The sequence below is a fragment of the Mycteria americana genome, chromosome Z (assembly GCF_035582795.1).
Source record: "Mycteria americana isolate JAX WOST 10 ecotype Jacksonville Zoo and Gardens chromosome Z, USCA_MyAme_1.0, whole genome shotgun sequence".
In the NCBI taxonomy this organism is placed as follows: Eukaryota; Metazoa; Chordata; class Aves; order Ciconiiformes; family Ciconiidae; genus Mycteria; species Mycteria americana.
In genome coordinates this window covers 42821613-42839521 of record NC_134396.1, presented here as the reverse complement: position 1 = coordinate 42839521, position 17909 = coordinate 42821613, and the positions used below count along the sequence as shown (strand labels likewise).

The window sequence follows — 17909 nt, the reverse complement described above, 5'->3', positions numbered from 1 at the left end:
CTGTACTTTGTCATCTTTGTTTTCATACACTGGTTTTATACTGAACTTCTCAAAGGTTAATATGACTTTTAAGATGTGATGGACTAAGTAAAATAAGAAATCATCTGAGCAGATAATGTCAGGATAACAATGAAATCGCCTGCTAATGTTGCAAGAGTAGCAATTTCTTGTAACTGGTTAAATCAGTAATTTAGTTATTATTTAGAACTACAGGAATATACTGAATTGTTAGCTCTGAAAACAAGGCTTCAGACAAACAAAGCTTCAAATTCTCATGCAAATGCTAACGCTTAGACAATTGCTATTTATAACTGACATTCTTAATAATTGAGTGATGTGGGCAAGTCTGCAATAAACTGTCCAGACTTCACAGAAAGTGGTTACAGCTTGATTAGTAGTGTGCCTTGGCAGTACCTGCAAACAACCATTCTTTCCACTCTGCTGGCTGGTACGTTATGCCAGTTCATTTAATAGCCTTTCAAGCCAGAAGTCTACCATTTATAGAAGTGGTTTTGTGAATTAGATTGTCCATTAGGATGTGGGTTTAGTCTACAGGCTTCATTCATCTGGGACTCTAAAATAGCTGTGACACAATGACTTACAACTACTGGTCCAGATCTCCTTTGTGAGTGACTTTTTAAAATGTTATTGTACAAGGATGGCTTTAATCGTTCTGTCCTGCTGCTCTTAACAGCATGGCCCTAAATTTCTAATGCTACAGTTTAGGAAAGTGCAATTAATTTATTCTCGACTTAATCTATTTTTCTTTAAGGAGAGGGGTGGAGGAGGACTTTTGGCTTAGAAATCATAAATACAGATATTCTTATATATACTGTTACCTCATTTGTGTAAATATTGTTACATATTGAAATTGCTTATGCAGAATTGCAGTCTCTACATGTTTTTAGGATGTTATGTGTGCTATTAATGTGTACTCTGTGCTGACATCTCATAATGCAGTATTGTCTCAGTTTTCTCTCAGTAAAATTTACTAATATGAATCTTTCTCCATTTTTATTTCAGTTGCATTGCATTTGAGTGAGGAGGTCCATGTTTAACTACAGTGAAATTAGTTGGTTCTCCTATCTATATATTGGGTACTGTCCACAGAGTCTTTAACTAGAAGTACGCCAACTTTCAGTGACAATTCAGTTACAAAATTGACATCTACTCTAAAAATGCACGTTTGCCTTGCTGGCTTTAAGGATTTTACTTGCTGCCTTATTGAATTTGTTAGGCAACCGGTGTGGTGTCATGTGTTTATAAGCTGGTTGCTCAGCTGTTTTGTCTGAGGAACAGCTTTTTGTGGTATGATTATTATACCAGGGGAAAGAAAAATCATCAGAACTCTGCTTACAGGTTTTCTGAATATAGTTTATGTGGAGCCCAAACATTATGATATTGAAGTGTTTTCCCTGTGTGCCTCTGCTGTTATGTTGATAGCCTCCTGCTTTGCTCCGACCAGGTGTCCCATCTTTGGGACCTGCAGTTCTCTAGCCCTTCATCCAGTAACTCTACACCTTTTATATAGTCTGTCAAGCTTATTGTTCTGTCAATTAAAGTTTACTTTTGTCTCCTCTTCATTATTCTGAGGTAACTAATGATAAACAAAGGGTAAAAAGCTGTTGTCTGACTCCTTAGCCAAAGGAAGGAGACTCAAATCTTGCTCTTTCCACAGAGTCTCCGTGTGTCACTGTCAGGGCTGTGTAATCATCGAACGTTATTTTCATGACGGCAGTTATAGCCATTCCTAATACTGTTCCTCTTAGTAATCCACTGTTGTGAAGTCTTTCTTTTTTGACCACCCAGGTTTCTATCCTAACAAAAAAGGTGATCAAAGCTTTCTGTCTCTGACATGTAACGCTGTCCAGACAGGTTTCCCCCTTCCTTCTTTTCCTCCCCAGCATTATTCTCTTAATTTACCATTTTTCTTCATTTATAGTCTGTTTTACCTGCTCTTATCTGCCTCAGCTCTTTGTTTCTAGTCCATAAATTTTCTGACAGTCTTTTCTGAAAACTACAGGGGTAAAGATTAAAAAAACCTTAATTTTACTTTTAAAATCTGGCTTATGTCAGTCTGAGAAAAAACAGAAGACTCTGTTCCCTGATTTGTGAGCAAGGACGGGCTGAAATATGACAAACAAGCCCCCAGTGAAAGTCAGCAAGCAAATGTCTTGCAACGTAGTGTGAAAAATGAAACACCAGGGAACTCAAGTGTAACTCAAGTGTAAAAGAGAGGTGGTTTGGTTTTTTTTGTGTTTTTTTTTTTTTTTAAATAAAATCTACAAAACATTGTCCTACCTAACGTAGGAGATGCATAAAATTTAATTTACTACTACTTTTACCTTATTTTACATGAACATTTGAAGTGTGAACTGGATTGTTTGGCGTTTTCAGCTTTCGTCACAGCTTCTGTCTGTTTTGAAGCCCATTTCTGATATACAAATGCTGTCATGACAGTTTGTCATTGCATGTGGATGCTCTCTGAATGCAGGGGTGTTCTGGTTTGGGGTTTTTTTTGAATACAGGTTTAACACTGGTAAATAATCCACTGCTACTCCAACAGCAGATTCTAGAGCAGCGATTCTTGTTGCTCAGAGCCAGCTCTTATGAATGTGTTTCCTTTCCGTTATTGCCTGCAGTACTTGTAATCCATCCTTCCGTTTACTGAGAACTGCTAACTTGGTAGCAGATGTCATGGACAATAATTCAATAACAAACTCGTTTGCTAAACCTCACACATGTCATGAGACTTAACTGCCAAGTTACACATTTCTGTTGGGCACTTAGTACAAACCAGTTATTTCCTGAACTACTTGGTGTTGCCAGTGATCTGAAGGGTCATCAGTAAGAAGGATTATCTAACTAATCTTGCACACAAAAATGTTGAAATATACATCTGGTTTAAGGCCTTTCCACCAGCCCCTGCTAATGTTAAGGTGTGACCCTAGCAAAGGGAGCAGCCAAAACTAAGTAGCTGCTGCTTTTGAACCCGTGCTCCTTATTTACTTCCTTTAACTATGTCATGCATGTATATATACACACACACATTTTATATATATATTTTAAACAGTGTGTAAACATATTAGGATAAGAATAAAGAGCACCCAAGAGTGCACAAGTCAGTGAAGGTTTCTTCCAACGCTGCAGTGAACAAGGTAGCCTCTAATCCTTGAATTCATTCACAAATGGCAATAGCTCAGCTGTTCTGACATCTGTGGTGCTTTGCAAAGGAGAAGAGTTGGAGGAACTCCTGACTCTTCCTCTTGGTAGCTGTTTTCTTTTCTTCCTGCTAACATGAACTTACACTGGTCTCCATTATAACTAATTTGCGTTAGGAACTGTAATAGATAGTTACTTATACCATTTTTTCTCTCCTTTCTTGCTCTCTAGAATTGGGGATCACTTCAGTGAATAACTTGCTGCTTAAAGAAAGGACTAGAGTAACTGAAGTTGTGAAATTCAGGTAGGTAATACTGTCAGTTTACTTTTTACTTTAAATGTTGAGGTAAACATAGATGACAGATCTATGAATATTCATTGTGGTACCAAAACTATCAAAGCATGATGGGGGTTTTAACCTTAAGGAGATTGGATCTGGTTTCATGGCTCTTCTCATGAATTCTAAGTGGCATTTCAAGTGCCTCCCTGGCAATGAGCCCCTGAGAAGAAGTCCAGCAGAATTATGATATGCAAATATCCTTTGTCATAATAAAAACAGATTGATTAATATTCATATCCAATTCAGACTGACTTTGACAGGAGGTCCAGGTACTTTGTGACCCTCAATTAATTTAACGAGTTATTTTTGACAGCATTAAATTGTCTTGGTGTCCCAAGAGACTCTGGTATTCATGGTATGTGCAGCCACATATACTTTATCTAGATTTCCTTCTGTAATTTTCTTACCGAAGTATATTCTTGATGGATTTGCTAATTACTTTATGTCAATTTCACATTCCTATTCCTTTTCTCAAAATAAGGCTTCTAAATAGCTCTCCAATACCTAATTCTTCAATAAGATGACAAAACTCCTTTGGTGTTCTTTGTGTGATACCTTTCATGGCTTTAATAATTTAACTTACAATTTAATATCATATGCTACTGCTTATCCTTTGAAGGACCCATCCACCTTGACTTTACTACTTTCTAATTCCCATCAAGCGCACGTGCTTTGGTGTGGTGTTAAGTAATGTACATGAATGGCCAGTGGTCTTCATTGGCTGAATTTGCCTCCAGCAAAATTATGGGATAGATCTATTCCTATTCGACTTTTGTAAGTGATACAATTGCAGAGCATTTATGTAGGGTTAATTTCTGTGGATTATATGAGTACTGATGGAACAGTTAAACCCTGAAACTACTGCTGGCTTCTTATGAGGTCAGGTCTGTATAGCAACTTCAATTTTGGAAGCTTGTAAATTCTACTTTAATGTTTTCCTTTACTGTTTCATATTTTGCTGTCTAAAAATCCAGACGAATTGTGGAGGAGGATTCTGTTAGGTAACAGTACTTTAGGAAATGTGCATAAAAACCTCTTACTCATGCTGCTTCCTCAGAGGTGTAACTTGTGGAACGCACTGCACAATTCTGCTTATTGAGAGCAAAGCCTGCAAAACACAGTTTCATTTCTCAGATACTACATCATAAATATCTTTCTATTTTACCTTATTCTTTGTGCTTCTAAGCACCATTCATGAAGTGTGTAATTCAAGTAGCAATCAAACTTGATGCTTTACTCTAAAAATACTCTAAGTATGCTGAATTTCATTTAAATAGTCGTAAATGGCTTACATTAAATTTTCTGTTTCCTTCTTTCTCTCTCCCTTCCCCCATGTTCCTTTGACAACTCTGAAGTGTTTTCAGTATGACTGATACCAGACATGTTTGGGCTTATCCCTCGTGTTGTACACCTCCTTTCTATGAACACACCTGTTTTTTTCAGCTCTGATTTCACTATTACTTGCAGAATCTTTCTGCCAGAGAGCCTGGGGAAGGAAGAGTCTGCACATGAATTTACCCTGGAGAAGGATGTGACAAGGAGGTGGTTTTATTACTAGCACGTGAAACTGGAAGTGTAAGTGGCATCCCAAAGTGGGAGCAGGAGCTGCAGCCTCCCTGGCTGGCCCTGCAGTTGCTCCTCTGGGCTGCTGCTTGCTGCTGTGCCTCAGGAGCATCCCCAGACATTTATATACCCACCCTGTGGAAAAACGTTTCATTGCAGAATGAGAACGAGGTGTAGAGATGGGGAATCTCTGTCCTTGAGACTCTGTCAGGAGGGGGGAGAGAGAAGAAGGAAATGGTAGCACAATCAGGTAATTTTAAAACAAATAAAAAATCCTACCAACCCCATAAAACCCCACAACGAAAAAAACCCACCCTGTGGAGGTGGATGGAAGGGGGAGAAGAGAAGGCAGGCAGTTGGGTAGCAGATGTAGGGATGATAAGGGCAGGTAAAAGATGGTGATGTCTCTTTGAAGAAGAAGGCTGAGAGGAAAAGAGGAGGAATATTTACTACCAGAGGCAAGTAAGGGCTGTACTGCAAGCAGCAGGAGGAGGGCATGGATGAGAGCTGATATGGGAAGACCAAGTGGGGAAGAGACAGGACTTCTCCTGGAGCACTGGTGTCAGTCAGGGGTGATCCCCCCTGGAGCAGGGGGAGGCAGGGAGCAAAGAGAACTCAGTGCAAAAATATGTGTATTTCATTCTTGTGCCAGAAACAAGTGAAGTGCAGTGGGTGTTCCCAACCTGTTGGCTGCCCTTTCTGTACATGCTCCAGGAGTGTCTGCAGGAAGTTTCAATCACAGGTCAGGAAGTACAGCCTTCCTGACTTGCCTCGCTGGCAGCTATGAAATTGGTGAGTGTAAAATCTCCGTAAACATCTTACCATGTGTCCTATTCCAGCCTAAAAACCCCCATGCTTGAAGTCCTAATATTTTTCTTCATTTATCTTAAGTGTGTTGAGGTTCAAACTGACAGTTTGTAAGACAGTGATGCCGGACTGCACCAGGGCCATTCCCTGCTGCCTCTTTACCTAGAACCCTGCAACTTTTCCCTCCCTTGTCCCCCTGCAATTGTGTGGCTGGACTTCAATCTTCATTCACACAGCCAGTGTTTCTTGTCACATGTCTTTGACCACATGGTGGGTGGATGTACTTCCAGTCATGTGAAGGAGAAAGCATTAAGGCTTGTGGCTCTTCATCGTAGTTAGTATATTCCTTATCTGGGTCTCATGATACTCTGAAACATATAGTTTCCAACTGCTTACAGCAAACCCAGAACACTCTGAAAAAAAGATGAAGTGTTTTCCTTAACTTTTCCAGTGTACTATTGCTACTTATCACTTAATTCACTAAAGATCTAGAATACTGGGGTAGGGGAGAAGGTGGAAAAAAATGTATTTTCTCCCTTCTGGAGGTAGTGTCAAAATGGTAGTGAATTTAGATAAATGCTTTTACACTAGTAAATGACTTGAGTTTGTCAAGGAAATCCTTACTCCATTCGGTCTAGCACTAAAAGCTTCTACAACACTTCAGTATGCTCTTGCAGCCAGAAGTCCTAGCCTAAAATGTTAGCAGACTATCCATGTGTTGTCTTTGTGACTGGGTGCCACCACAGAAAAGCCTGCATATCTTCAAAATCTGAAATATGTATTTTCTATGACCTTGCTTTTGTAGTATATGGTTTTCAAATGTGGTTCATGGGCTGTCTTTTCTGAGTAAGATTTTCATAGATTTTAGTTTCCTGTGTAAGGAAGTGTTTAGACTTAGTACACCACACTTTAATCAATTCTGTATGACTCCCATTTTCAATTTAATAATTGATTAATGAAGTTGGAGAAATGGCAAAAAGAGAAGTTTTAGTTCACTTATTTAATTGAAATTTATATGTGCTGTTCACTTTAGGGGCAAAGGAAAAAGATTCCCATAAGATGTTGGATTTTAACATTTAGTTTAATGAAGGACTCTTGTTTTTCAGTTTAGCTTAACTTCTACCTGCAACTCCTGAGTTCTGATCATTGCATTAATCCTGTAGAATAACTCTGAAGTAACACAAATGCAAAACTGTGCTCTTCTGTTACTCCATTTCAGATGCCCGTTTGTATAAATACTCACATTTCATACTGCTGTCTCTTGCACTGTGTTTGTGTCTGACTGTCCTCCACTTCCTTCATTGTTAAACTTGGGCCAAATCACTGGGGTGCAGCTGGATTGTGTGACTGATTCAGCTTCTTACATAGGTCTTCAAAAATGGTTTTGGTTTTTTCCCTGAAACATTTTGTTTGCATTTTGAAGTAGAACACAGATGATCTAATTGACCAAAACTAACACAGAAGTCCACAGTACAACTTTTGCTGTCACTTTACTGTGGAAGGTGGAACATGAGGAACACAGTTGCTGAAGCTTAGTGCCAATGGAAACCATAAAACAGAAGAAAGCTAGGAATCTAAGACTGTCAATAAGAAAACTGCTGTCATGGAAGCCAACTTTCGTTACACCTGTCTGTATGGAGAATAGCAAACAAAAAGTAGGATAGGAAAGTGTGTTGGCAATATTGGTTGATGTCTAAATTAGACATGTACCCACAAAGGAGGACAAGCCAGTTTAAGCCATCCTGCAGTGTAATGGGGAAGGGAAGGAAAGCACGAGACCCACGGAGAAATGATGCTAGGAAGTACACCTGCATGATGTTCAGTTACTGTAGTTTGAAATATTTAATATACACCCTGAGAGATCTTTCATTTTCAAGGTTTTATATTTAGACTTCTAACTAGCTATAGAATGTACTTTACAATGATATTTAAAGTATCTCTAACAGATTGGGAAGTTCTGTTCTATAAGATTTTTTTTTTTTTTTACTCTTTCTGGAAGTACAGTCGTATGCTGTAATCTTTTCCTTAAATTGGCTAAGCTTATGTACAGTGTGAAATGTGGCATCCTGAAAAATCTGTATGTGCTTCCTGCCCTCTTACACACACTGTACTTTGCAATCATATTTTTGTTTTTATATGTGATCTTATGCAGTAAAAAAATCTGCCATTTTGTAATTAAGGCACAAAACCTAAGAAGCCTAAGAGTGTAATCCTGGCTTTTACCACCATGAATAATTATGGCTCTACAGAAAATACCTCAAGCAAATGTGGTGCGTAATGCTCAGGACAAAGTGCTGTCTGCAGTGAGAAGGCCAAGGACAAATGCCCTGGGACTAGTTGAACGCTGGCATCCTGTTTCCTGGGAGAGTCCAGGCTGAGTGTTAATGGTCCTTGTCCCAAATTGTTTAGTGTTTACTGTCTGTCTTCTGTACATCAGATTTGTAGTTACCCTCCAACGTGCAATGCCTACCCATTCAGAAAAGCTACCAGACAATGTGCATGCGTTATATATAGTCAAATTAGATTGCTGTAGGTATCAAATAATTAAGGAACCGTATTTTACAGCATGAAATTACTTAAGATACTTAAAATCTAGTAAGTTAGGTAGCTCAGAGGCAGAGAAGAGCTCATATGAAGTCTAAGAATCTGAGCTTTACAGCAGGCTGGATGCAGAAGTGAACACAGTGGAGGAGATCCGATTCCCTTACCATATCTAAATCTTCTTCTTGAATTCCGGGTGGAACTTCTAGCCATGGCAACTGTCCATTTTATTCAAAAGAAGGAAAAGGATAATATTCTCTCCTATATTAATGATATAGTATCAAGAAGGAAAGAGGAAGTAATTTGCTAATGGCCCAATTTAACTTTCAGGTTCATCTTTGCTACAGAAAATAGTCTTCCATTCTGATGTCTTCTTTTGGACCAACAGTTGCTACAGAACACTGAAGGACATAGAACGGATTATTTTCTAGTTTTGTTTTTTAACATTATGTACAGCTTACTGGGTACTCCTTTAATAGGAGAAGCACTTTAAGCTATGTCCCTTGAAGGAGGGATGTGTTCCAGTAAGCACTTACTCAGGAGCTTGGCACATAGATTCAAAATACTGTCTTGAAAATCTTACTAACATTCAGCTTTGGACATGCAGATTTCACAGACTTCTTGCTTCCTTTCTGTAGTTTCACAGACAGCTAGTCTGCATGTTTACTAAAGTCCAGAATTGTTGCAGTTTGGTTGACCTGTTTGTATGCTACCCTGTGTCCAGGAGAGACTGATCTAGTTTCTTGGAATATGCTTCATGCAAATCATATTGGGCTTGTCATAAGACAGCATTCTGCGATGTCATTTTCTTTTTAAAATATAATGAGTGAAGTAATTTCTTGCTGCTCCTGCCTCCTTAAGCAAAAGCTAGTAGCTGCAGCATTTTTCAAGAATCTGATTTCTTCTTTTGACTGAGGCAATTCAGAAGAAGCAGGTTGTCTTTCTGTTGTTCTCTGTATTGAAATGTACATCAATCTTTAATCCTTCTAGTCTTTCTTGATTCCCAGTTATTAATCCTACCAGGAATGTTATCTGTTACTGAGTAGATTGGGGAGGAAGGGTAAGTAGGCCAGTATTTCCATTATTCCTGTTGCATAATAGATCCGTGCCTCTCTCTGGTTGGATTATGCATGACTGAACATTCTTTTGAGGCTGGTTTGTTAGACTTCATTCCAAGTATTTGTCAACAGTTATTCTGTCAGTCAAGTTGGGTCAGCCAGCCTGAAGTATGAATCGTGTTTGGAGGCTGAACCGCACTTGTGCGTCCTGAGCACATTGACTTGTTGGTGCAGGGGTTTTAAGAACTGGAAGAGTGGCCTCAAGTCATAACTTTCTTAAATCCCATTGACCAGCAAAAGAGGAATGGTGCTTTTGAGTTGACTCAGGCAGGAAAATAGTGTTGGGGAAGTTGCAGTGGCTTCACTGGGGCTTTTGTTTGCTTTTTGGTTAATATGAGTGAATTAAAAAATGAGGATGGTAATGCCAGTCTAGCCCCCTTTTTAAGAGTAGTCTCTTCAAGTTAGCGCCAGTATTGTTGGGGAAGATGCTTTTACTGTGGTGAGGTGGAAATGTGAAATACACTCTCTTAAAGAGGAATGTATGGGTGATAGTTATTTGCTATACATGTATATGAAAAGATGTTAATTTCCTTATGCAGAAGAGGGAGTGGAGGCATGCAGAAGCATTGTAATTAATTATTGAGGGGTGGGGGTGCCAGAGGAATTTTTTGATTTGTAAAACATCAAGCCAAATCTGTAGTTGTGTAGCACCTGCTTTTCTCCACTCTGGCAGGCTTTGAGTGGAAGCTGCTGGGTACTTGGCACTTCTGAAAATGTAGCTACCTAACTTTCCAGTTGTGTTTTGAGATGCTTCTAACATAAGGCTCCTAACTTGAGATGCTACAGGAGACCGGGGTGCTGCTGTATGGAATGTTTTCTGCCTTCTAATGGACTGTGACTTAAGAAGTACATCAAGAACCACACTGTGACGTGAATCTCTGTAGTCCCAGCTGATTTTAAAGTGCAGATCCCCAGCCTAGTTTGTACACAGATGTTTTTACTTGATTTAGCTGTTGAAGGGAAAACAAACTCATGGAAGATCATTGAAATTTCTCACTGTTAACAGGGTTGCCATAGAAGAAGAATAGGATTTACTGTCAAAATGTCATTGTTTACCTTCAGATAAGCCAGTCTAGAAAATTATTTTGTCAACAAGTGCTCTCTCATAAATACAAAGGTTCCTTTGTTTCTGTACCCTCTTCCATCTGCTCTCCATCTACCTCGTCAATATCTCCTGCACTATCTTTGCCTCTGGATATTTAGATATATTTCAGCAAAGGTCCTTAATGCAGTGGGTTATCTGTTGTGGTATCATTACAAGTGCTTTTACTTCCCCTTTTTTCAATTTTTTTATTTGTTTAAAAACAAACAAATCTCCCACCCAGTTCTTTTATATTGTATGTAACCTTCAGGCCTGTTTCATGAGTATAGTTTCTTTTGCTCTGCTCTGCCTTGCTCTTCTCCCTCTCTCCTTCCCCCAGTATAACACTATAACCTTTCCTGTTACCTTTCTGTCTCTTCCTGTTCCTGTCACCTGCTTGTATCTCGAAATAGCTGTAGTGGTCGTTACTGCTGTGGTGATGCTGTTAGATGGACCCAGAATTTGAAGGCTGCTGGATAACGTTACATTATGAAGTCCTTTGTGGGGTGGCACGGGAGAAAACTGTAACTACTTTTGTTTTAAAAGCCTTGGGAAAAGCTGCTAGCTCTGCAAAAACTGACTGTAGTGCCATTTAAGGGAGAGGGGCTTGGTATGCGTTACTAATGTAGTAGTGGAGGCACTTGGATGCTCTTTATTAATATATTGCATTGTTGTGGCTAGTAGCCCCTTGTAAATAGGCATCAAATTCCAAGATGTAAAGCTTTGTTGCAGAAAAGTCTGACCTTGTTATATGTCCCAAAACAAACTGTAACAAAAGCATGTGCTTGTTCCAGTCTCTAGAGACTGATATACTTTCATTTCCATACAAATTTAACAAAGTCACGTAGCATTTACTTACCGGAAGCTTTTACAGTAGAGTAGCACTGCAGCTATTACTAATTTGGTAGTTCAAGCTGAACTCAAGTGTGGAAGTGGTTTTTTGTTTCACTGCTTTTTTTCAGATAGATGAGAATCCTCTAGAAGGAAGAGACGTTCACATATATCCAGAAATAATAGCTTGTTTTGCAGAAACCAGTTATATTCTGACGACATGTTCCATAACACAGTTATTAATAACAAGCAGTTAGAAAAAGAAGTGTTTGTCACTTCACGAATTAAGAGCAGTAACTCCTCAGAAAAGCTTCTGAAAGGCTTTTCACTATTTCATTGTCCTGCTATTAGTATTTGTACATTTTAGAAAGTACTTGCATTTTCAATATTACAGTAAAATACGATATTCATCAAGAAGTGGAAGAAAGTATTTTAGACGATTGTTTTCAGAACTTCTGCAAAAATCCCAAACATTTGTCTCTTCCCCATCAAAGTACCAGTACAGAACTAATGAGTGAAAGTTGATGACCAGTATGCACTGACTATTATTACTGGTGCTACTAGCGCTGTGTAAATTTTGCAGCTGTCTGGGATATCAGTATCTTATAAAGCAAGTTAAATCAGCATTTGTTTTGAAGTCTCAGTCTGAAGTTGAGGGTGATTAGCTTTGTGCACATCTCACTGAAGCAAGTGGAATGTTTGAGATATCTATCTATATATATAAAAATATAAACACATACTAGTTAATTTCAAATGTTCAAAAATGGATGTGCTAGTGACATAAAAAGCAGATTCACTCTTTTTTGACAAATACCAGCATTATTCACTACACTGCATGTTCAAGAATTGCAGTTATTTCAGCACCACTGTGTGTTACTCTGCCACTCCTCTGACTCTTACCCCTCTTTATTTTTCTAGTTACTTCTGGCTTGTTAGCTGCCTAATATGAAACACATGTGTTGTTTTATTGTTTTTTTTTCTTGGGCTGTAACAAATGTGTACCTTTAACACGGAAATCAAAGTTCTTCCTATCAGTTGTTCTACCATTCCAATTACAGAGCTATGCAACAGGAGACAGAGAGAGAGGTGTGAGATCAGGCTAGGAAAAAGAGCAGGTGGAATCTACTATTAAAATACATAGTAGTACAAGTAAGCATGGTATATATACTTTTTTTTGATCTTGTTGTATTCCTACTTTAAATATTTGAGAGATTCACATGGAAGAAAGGCCACAATTGTAGGTTAAGGCATCACAAATTCTAGATTAGAAGAACAATTAACTTTCTGTTACACTAGAAGTATTTGAGTCATGGTCCTCAAATAATACCAGTTGTATTATTCAGGATGTCTTTAAATAAACTCCTGACCATTTCCCCTCCCAGCCCCCAGTTATTAAATGCTTTACACAGAACTGAGACAGTTAACTGTAAATGTCTTGCTTTTTTCAAAATGTGGACTTTTAAAGACATTCCCTTGCAGAAGTTAGGCATGTTCATCTCTACCTTCCTTTGTGCACATTCAGAAATAATCACATGGGGCTCAAAGACCTCAGCAGAAGTACCAAGAGGAAACATGTTAGGGAAGATCTAACCTGTTTCTCAAAAGGTTACCAGGACATAGACTAGACTGTCTGCAGATGTCCTGCATCAACACAGAGTTAAAATATCATACTTCTGTGTATGGTCCTTCCAGTGTTAGATCACAGGTGTCAGATCATGGGACAGGTAGCAGCCTTTTACTTTCACACTGCCTGGAAGTTGTCATACGCTGACCCTTTGGGAGTGCAGTAAGTGCATAAACTTGCCAGGATGCTCTTGGTAATCTTACGGGCAGCAAACGCTGCAATTCCTGTCGCCTTCTATGGAGACTTGGGTTCCTGGCAGAAATCCCAAATGTTTCCTCCACTGTTGCTGAAGAGACAGACCTTCAGGTACCGGACTGCTGATCGGATAACATTAAGTGAAAAACTAATCTGACCTTTAGTTAACACCTAGAAAACTGTGATTTCCTTTCCACCTCTTGCAGTGTAATAGTCTGACACCCTATGTGAGAATGCTTTTGCACCCTGTGTACTCTCTGCATATGCTTATTAATGTAAAACTAATGATCCTTCGGGTTACTTTCTGTGAAACAAATCTTCTCAGTTTCCATTGTAAACTATTTATTTGCACATAGCTTCAAAAAACATGCTTTATGATTTGTTATGTATTGATACTCAGGGTTCTCATGGAGAGTTAAGTTCTTTCCCTTCTCTATTCATTTTGTGCTGTTCAACAATGAATTTTTTGCCCTGAGGAAGAGAAGTCCAAAGTGAAAACCAATTATTTTTTACTGTGTTCTTTCCTCTGACACTAGAAATACTAAACAACTTCTTTATGGGAAATACCTGTCAATATACTGGCATTTACAAGCAAGATGGTACCAAAACCAGTCCAAGAAACAATTAGTTTTTAATTATTTTGAAATTTTAAAAATTTATTTATTTTGCTAAATTTTCCAAATGGAAACACTGCCCATATCCCTCTCCCCTTCACAAGTGGCACAACCATGTAAATGTGTCATTGGAATGAATGCAGCTGTTAATGCCAGTTAAGATTTAAATTCAGCCCTGAGAAGGTAGTTCAGTGTGAATGGACAGTGCTTTAGACCACAGCATGGTGTGCCAGTTTGGTCATTGTGTCCTCTTCTCTTTTGTGTCTTCAATCTGTATGTCCCAGAGAAGGCCAGGACTTTTAAACACAGCTCCTTCTGGAAGATTAGAAATATTAGGAGACTGTTGTTACTGTTTTTAAAAAAGACAAATCTCATCTCACTAGTTCTTAAGTCGAACTGCAGCATGAACTTCCCATCAAGTCGTGAGTAAAGGTGACTGGATCATAAATGAGCAGCTTCTGAAGACCCTTCCCTGGAGGGGAGCAACCTGTGGTGGTGGCAGGCGGCTGAGCGAGGGCACGGGAAGGGTGCCTTCTGCAGCTCTCCATATGTCCGTGGTCACCACCGAGCGGCAGGCAGGGGGTTGCCTGCGTGCTTTTTGGTGAGGGGAGAAGGAGGACTGCTCTGTTCTGGCGGTGCTGTGCCTGCTCGCAGGAGCAGATAATGAAACCCTTTGTGCCCCCCTCCAGAGACATGTGCTTCGGCAGGAATGGGCTGTGCAGCTGCAACCCTAGCAACAAGGGCCTGGAGAAAAGAATGAGGGCAGCTTCCCAACGGAGGATGGGCACATTTGCGGATGAGCAAATTAAATCGGTAGCATAGTATTTAGAAGAACCTGTGTGCCTATTCTTCCTCCTAAGGATTTTTTTTTTTTTAACGTTTAGACTGAAATCCACCTATGTATTTTTTAATACAGAGATAAATCAATGACTTAAGACTTGCCAGTGTCTTTGTTTGTTACTTTTAACTGTATCTTGGTTTGGGCTTTAGGAATTTCTCGTATTGAACATAACACTCTAAGTTTGTTCTCATAACAGGTAGTAGAAATCCTTGATTTGGGGGGGGTTGGGGGGTGGTGTCTGAGATTTGAGAGTCTTAACTTGATAGTGTATTTCCCAGAGAATTCACAGTGCTGTCCGATACAGCGCACAATTCATTGTCACCAGTTAAAGAGCATGAAGGAATTTAGTTCGAGCTGATTTTCATAGTACAGATGCACAAAATCCTTAAAGAAGCAGTGATTTGAGAAACTGATTTATTGTAAAAGATGTATATATATGTATACATATTCACAGGACTATTTTGCAACATTTGCATTGGTGCTTCTAAAGTGGTTTTGCTTATTGTGACAGATGTTTTCTAGATAAATTAATGTTAAATGTTTCATTTGTAAGATGCAGCAATCTGATCTATTTGCATGGGAAGTCCGGTGAATGAATTGGGATAATGCTACTGATGTGAATACAATAGGCTTCAATAATTACCCAGCTGTGGATAGTGATTCACCAGCCACAGTTCTGGCTGCACGTCTGGGAGAGAGGGGGTGTTTGTTTGAGGGAGAGACTGAATAATGAATAGCGTAAACCAAATGATCTGTGGCTGAGTGGCAGACAAAGAGGGCTTTGGGGAAGTGACTGATTATCCCGCGTGAAAGGATCGCAGCCGTATCTGGCCTTCATGCTGAACCTCGCACGTGAGCCGCTGCCCCTTCTTTTTGGGGAGAAAAAAGGAAAATCAAATCCACTTAGGAAGCACGTGCACCTTGCCGGTGAAGGTGCTGTTACTGCATCGTGCTCATCTAGTTATTGTAACAAAGAATGGTGATGTGGAAAGTTTGGTTATTTTAGTTCTGTTTTTCCAGTATTTTGACAAATGCAGTAGCCATTTTTTTGCAAGATAGGTACAGATCCTTTGTTTTGTTTTGTTTTCTCTTTCACTTCCGTACCTCCTAATCTTTAACGTCTGTGCTACGAGCTGATTGTAAGTCAGAGCCCAGAGCAAATGGAGCATCAGATGTGATGATGCCTGGATGTTCTCTGGTCAGGCCAACGTGCTGACCTGGGGCAACTCCAAGTCAGGAGCATGTTCCTTTCTGCTGACTCTGCTACACAGGCAATAATGTCCTGCACAGGGGTTGGATGGAAAGCTAGAACAGTTCTTAAACTGTTCAAGCAAGATTTACTGGAACTTGATTGTAAATGGGATGAGTTACTCATTTCTTGGCTTTCCTTTTTTTCTTTTGCCTCTTCCCTCACTTGTTCTGTGTTCAGCCTGAGCAATGAAAGAGGACTGAAGGTGAAAGCTAGGAAGAACAAGTTCCCTCACTACCTGTATTTGTTGACTTGCTGCAAAGTGCAAAGGGAAAGGTCTGGCACCTGTAAATATTTGGAGACACCTTGAGTCTTAAATTACAGAATCTTGGTATTTTTGTGAGGGTTAGAAAAAATGAGGGAAATGTTTTGGGCTGGGGTAGGATTTGAGGCATTACTTAAATGCTAGATTTAACAACTGTATCTTGTGCTTTCTGCAGAAGTTGCTAGTGAAAGCGAAGTTATGCCTTTAAAGAGCTTGGCACCCCCTTTAATAGCCCTTTCCTTTATTTGAGAAAGAGCAACTATAATGGAAAAACATGTTGAAGAGCAACTGCAACTTTTAGCTAAATGCATACCTCTTACACCTTAATCTTAACTTTCAGATAAACATTGTTGTCCCAGGCAAAGGAATTGGTGTGTGGTTTTGGTTTTTTTGTTTGTTTGTTTCCAAATATACACAGGATATCTTTGTCAGCAGATTGAAGGAAAATGTCCCCCACCCACATACAGAAAAGAAAAAATGAACAGTTGTGTGGCATTGGAGGAGATAGGATCTCATTCAGAGTAGGGAAACTTTGTATGGTAAACTGAATTGTCACCTTAACAATTGTTTGACAATTTAGTTAAAGTAGTTGCTGCTTGCTTTTCATTTGAGTTAATTTACTTAAGTCAGTTCTACATGCAGACTTGATTGTACCCTCCAGCAAAACCCTAGTGACTCATCTCCAGACCTTTCACTGGAAAGGATTATACAAATGAAATACTATGATGCTATTAAATAATTTACCAAAAAAAACCCAAACAGAACTAAGAGAAATGTGAAGGCAGAAAAGACCTGTCTTTTTTTTCCTTCAACAGAGAGGATTCCACTGAATTTTACAGCTTAAATTTTCAGTGATAATGGAGTTTCCCAGCAGTTCTGTAGTGTGCAAAAAGAATGCTCACCACAAAGTTTGTAAAAGTCAGTATGAAGATATTTACCAATTCTGTATACTTCAAAGCTATTACAATCTCTTCTTCAAAAGTGGCTGCAAAAATTCTTAGGAGTTCGAGGTAACTGGGGAAAGGGGCAAAAGTCTCCATAGGACTAAAGAAAATAGTGCATCTTCTCTCAAAATCAAAAAATCTGGCATTTCACCTCTTTTGTAAAAGGCAGTGTGCTAGTTCAGGCTATTTTTATCTTTCCAAAACTTGTCTGTTTCATTCCTCTTGGTAATTTGCCACAGCAGTTCTTGAGAGAAAATGAAGCTGTTGTGCTACATAGTGCTTTGTATCTCCAAATTGCTGTGATCCTGGCATAGGACAAAGTTCCACTGTGTTTAAAACACAAGCATAGCCTTATTTGAAGGGAAGCATGTACCAGTATCCATAGGCTTTCCTGACCCTGGCAGTACCAGAAAAGGTAGTGGATTTGTATGTTAGGAAATTTTAATGGTCTGTCATGTTTCTCCATAACAACACTTGGAGCCAGAATGATCCTTCTGAATAGCTAATATATATGTATACCTTGTGGTCTAGGGAACTAAGTATTCGCCAAGAGAAATAACTCCGATTAACTAAGTTTACCTGTTAAAAGAGTAGAATAAGACAACAGATGGTGGAGAACAGAGTAGGTGGTGTTGGCAAAGCACTTTTTTTCAAGCTTAAACTTGGAAGCATCTGATGTTAAATCCATCATGAGCTAAGCCTTGTAATTCACTTCACTGTCTGTGGCTTGTTCT

General features: G+C 39.2%; 1 protein-coding gene and 1 long non-coding RNA gene across 4 annotated transcripts in view; both read left to right on the top strand.

Moving 5' to 3' along the window:
- CDC42SE2 (CDC42 small effector 2) overlaps positions 1-17909 on the top strand; it is an 87299-nt gene that overhangs the window by 12308 nt on the left and 57082 nt on the right. For 2 of the 3 annotated variants that reach the window (XM_075527078.1, XM_075527079.1), the window contains one exon: positions 3394-3466. The exons of the other annotated variant lie outside the window; for it this stretch is intronic. The gene's annotated coding sequence lies outside the window, so the exon portion shown is untranslated. The remainder of the gene's footprint in view (positions 1-3393; positions 3467-17909) is intronic. 3 annotated transcript variants of the gene reach the window in all.
- Positions 5022-5840, top strand: LOC142421797 (uncharacterized). Its single transcript, XR_012778978.1, has 3 exons — positions 5022-5077; positions 5225-5315; positions 5718-5840. It is a non-coding gene; the product is annotated as an uncharacterized LOC142421797 (long non-coding RNA).